Source organism: Nansenia antarctica (genome assembly GCF_963989245.1).
Source record: "Nansenia antarctica genome assembly, chromosome: 1".
In the NCBI taxonomy this organism is placed as follows: Eukaryota; Metazoa; Chordata; class Actinopteri; order Argentiniformes; family Microstomatidae; genus Nansenia; species Nansenia antarctica.
The window spans coordinates 40,890,719-40,895,341 of NC_137674.1; positions in this window are offsets into that span (position 1 = coordinate 40,890,719).

Genomic DNA, 4,623 nt, shown 5'->3' on the forward strand with positions numbered 1-4,623 from the left:
TGGGAGCAACAAAGAAAAAAGGACTTTCCGAGTTTTGCAAATCTAGCCCAAGGGTTAACAAATCCACAGTTATAGCTGCCTCGTTCTGTGTTCTCTCCCTCTCCCAATCTCGTCTGCCGTCAACACAGGCACGCACACACAAGAGTGTTTAAAATTCCTTGATTGACCAATTTTCTATCTCCCTGCCATGCCTCACTCTGGGCCTGAGATAGCGTGGGCCAGATGGAGGGCCGGAGGGGGAACGGGAAGGGTGCTGGCGAGCTCCTAGTGGTGACAAAACATTACCATCCAATAATGAGTCACCCGAAGGGGAAACGGGGAGATGCACTGGAGACTGGGTCGGCGTTGTGATGGTATGGGGGCTCTTTGGAGGAGCTGTGGGTCCCCTGGTGGAGCGACGGAATATGCGCTGGTGTGGGAGCCGTGGTTCCCCCCTGGTGTAGCTCTAATGTCAGGTTCATGATGAAGTAACAGAGATGGCTCCACCATGGGGGTGGAGGGGACCTGTGACAGAGCTTTGGGCTTTACTCAGAAGCCTGTGGTTGAGCTTCAGCATGAGGCCCAGGGTTGAGGACATGTATGATATGATAGGCGGTATTTATAGTCTCTGTGGTGGCGCTTTGGGTCCCACAATAGAGTTCCAAGCCTGGGTCTATACAGTGAAGCTCAAGGGTTCTGTGACGATATAACACGCCAGGCAAGGGGAAGACAAGATACTTACACTTAAAACAAATACAAACGTCAAACTTTATGAGACATTTTAAGTGCATTCAAATGAAGAGGCTCTTAAGGAGGCTCTTCAAACCTCACTTCCAAATTCCCACAGCCTGCCTCTGACATTCATTAGGAATCCCCGCCATGCTTGTGTCCTGTCTTAAATGAGCTGGTTGCTATTCCGATCCAGCCCGTTTGTGTGTGTGTGTGTGTGTGTGTGTGTTGGCCAGATGCAAGGTCTGATCAGATAAAGGGGAGGTCAGTAGGGCTGGGTTCAAAAAATCGATTTCCCGATTCTGAATCGATCTTCATTGAATGAGCGATTATCGATTCATAAATCCCGAGATCGATCTTTCATTATTTTTATTTTATTTTATTTTTTTCCTGCTTGCAGCTTCAACCCGCAACGAGATCTCGTGGCCAGATCTCGCGCTACAATAAGTTATCATATCTCACACAACGACCAGGCTTAAAGGCAGATGTCTGGGTGCATTTTGGATGTAAAAATTATGACGATAGAGATGAGCAGGACAAAAGCAAAGCCATATGCAAGCTGTGCGCAGTGGAGGTTAAATTTAGTGGAAACACCACAAATCTACGGAACCACTTATTGAGGCATCACCCTGACGTGAAACATGGAAAAGCGGATCCGAAAGAAGCCTCGCTGATAAAGACGTTTGGTTGCAAATTACAATCAAATTCTCCGCGTGCCCAACAAATTACTACAGCGTCGTCAGTGTCGTCAGTGTACTAGAACCACGCTACGTGTTACCGACACGCAAACAGTTGAGTGAAGTGATAGTCCCAGACATGTCCGCGCAGGTGAAACGTGACATCGCAACTTCACTCCAGCCAGCAGAGAGAGTTGCCATAACGTGTGACAGCTGGACATCCAGAGCAATGGACTCGTACCTGACAATCACTTGCCACTTTATCAGCGAGGCTTGTTTCGGATCCTCTTTTCCATGTTTCACGTCAGGGTGATGCCTCAATAAGTGGTTCCGTAGATTTGTGGTGTTTCCACTGACTTATTGTTACTGTATACTACAGTATTTTAATAATCATTGATTTTCCAATTATGTTTATTCCTGAATAAAATCTTCCAATCTCCAAAAAGTGAGAAAACAGTAATGAAGGGCTTTAGTTTCATGGACATTATGGTTTACAATGTGTTTTTTTGTTCCCCAAAATACCCTCATCTATTGCACTATTGTTTGAGTTTTGCACATTTTTATTTTGTATATATATATATATATATATATATATATATATATAATGCAAATAAGCTATTTGAGACAGTCCTGAGGGATATGTGATGTCTTGTTTACCGATAGGCTATGTTTGTAGCCCCTTTATTTACACTGGCTGCAGTAAAGCACGTTAAAAAGCACTTTTTGTAGTGTCTGATTTAGCAAAATGTTGGTCAATGATGTTCATTTATGTTCCAATAAGAAGTACATTCATGTAACTGCTTTGGAGTCAATTCTTAATGTAAACATCGATATGTTTAACAATGCTACATGTTATAGGGTTCCTTGAACCATTTATAGCATTAGTTCTGAGAATCTCTTCATATTCAAGGAAAATTGATATTGTAACTAAATCGAATCGGAATCGAATCGAAAGCTGTGAATCGGAATCGAATCGTTTTGGGAAATCAGTGGCGATACCCAGCCCTAGAGGTCAAACGCCCCTTCCAAGACAACACTAACGGCTTGACTAGCTGCAGAGGGTTTAATTGACTACTGTATGGCAGAGACAAGGTCAATGCAATGCATCGCTGACACATACACAGAGGGGCACGCACACACACAGACAGGCACGCAAACCCACACACATACACAAACACTGAAGACTAAGCATCAGAAACATACACAAGCCCATGCCATGACACATGCTCTCTCGCACGCACGCACGCACGCGCGCACACACACACACGCACACGCACACGCACACGCACACGCACACGCACACGCACACACACACACACACACACACACACACACACACACACACACACACACACACACACAGTCCAAAGGAATTTAATGAGATTTACAAAAGGGCAGTTAGGTGACTAGCAGTATCAAAATGTACGAATTAGGGAAAAGTAATAATAATAAATCTTGGATTTATATAGCGCCTTTCAAGGAACCCAATGATGCTTTACAAATGTACATAGAAACAGTAAGACAGACAAAACAGAAAACACAGAAGACAATGACAAAAACTAAACTAGGGGCCAAAGGCCTTGGTGAACAGATGGGTTTTGAGGGCTGATTTGAAGGTGTCCAGGGTAGGGGCATTGTGGATCACAGTGGGGAGAGAGTTCCAAAGGGTCGGTGCTGCCACACTGAAGGCTCTGTCCCCAAAGGTTCGTAGGTTGGTGCGGGGGGTGAAAAGCAGACCCATGTCTGGGGACATGAGGACCACAGGTTCCGGGATGGGTTATGTTGGCACAGAAGGTCAGTTAGGCACAGGGGGGCACGGACATGGAGGGATATGTAGGTGAGAAGGAGGATTTTGTACACGATGCGGGACTTGACCGGAAGCCAATGGAGGTGAATGAGGGTGGGGGTGATGGGCTGCCAGGGCTTGGTGTGGATAAGAACCCTGGCAGTTGAGTTCTGCACATACTGGAGCCCGTCCAGGGCTTTGCTGGGTACCCCGAACAGGACACCATTGCAATAGTCCAGGTGGGAGGTGACGAAGGCGTGGACAAGGGTTTTGGCCGGTTATCGTTTGTTCGAGTCAAAGAGGGACGATCGGAGTCTGGCAATGTTTTTGAGGTGGAAGAAGGCAGATTTGGTGATGGATTTGATGTGTGACTGGAAGGAGAGGGTGGAGTCAAGGATGACACCCAGGTTGCGGTCTTCGGGAGATGGGGAGATGGTGCAACGGGTCGACCTGGAGAAGAAAGTCACCAATCTTCCAGAGCACCGTCTTGGGTGCCACAACCATGAGCTCTGTTTTTTTGCTGTTGAGTTTAGTAGGTTAGCTGACATCCATGTTTTTATTTCAAGCTGACAAGAGATTGAGGGGGGAGCTGAGAGGATAGTGTAGTGCTGAGATACAGTTGGGCGTCATCAGCGTAGCAGTGGAGGTTTAGACCGTGGTGGCGGATTATCTGGCCGAGGGGCAGCATGTAGATAGTGAAGAGATGGGGTCCAAGCAGAGAGCCTTGAGGCATGCCTTGGTTGACTGGGGCTGGGGAGGAACTGGAGCCGTTGATGGTGACAAATTGTTTCCTGTTGGAGAGGTCGGACTGGAACCAGGAGAGAGCTGTCACGGTGAGGCCTCGGTGGTCAGCTAGGCGTTTGAGGAGGAATAGAGACTGTGCCAAAGGCTGCTGAGAGGTCCAGGAGGATGAGTATGCTGATGCGGCCAGAGTCAGTAGCGATCAGGAGATCGTTAGTGATCTTGATGAGGGCGGTCTCCGTGCTTTGGTGAGTTCTGAAGCCGGACTGGAGGGTTTCATATAGCTCATGGTTGGACATGTGGGCAAATGCTTTTTACAAGATTTTGCTGAGGAAAGTAAGACCAGACAATAGTTGTGGAGGTCGTCAGGTTCCAGACCAGGCTTTTTGAGGATGGGGGTGACTGAGGCGGTTTTGAAGCTGGTGGGGAATATGCCGGATTCCAGTGAGGAATTGATTATGCCCACTATGAAGGACCAGAGGGTAGGTAGGCAGTCCTTGACCAGTGCTGTGGGCATGGGGTCCAGAGAAGAGGTGTCTTGAAGAGGAAGACCAACTTAGCAACTTGAGGAGCATCCACAGGGGAGAATGAGGAAAGGCAGCATTGGGGCAGGTGAGCCGTTCAGGGAGTGACGCCGTGTGGCTGAGGCATGGGTGGAGGAGGAGGAGGAGCTGGTGCCAGGAGCTGGTGGTGGATGGAGTCCACTTTCTC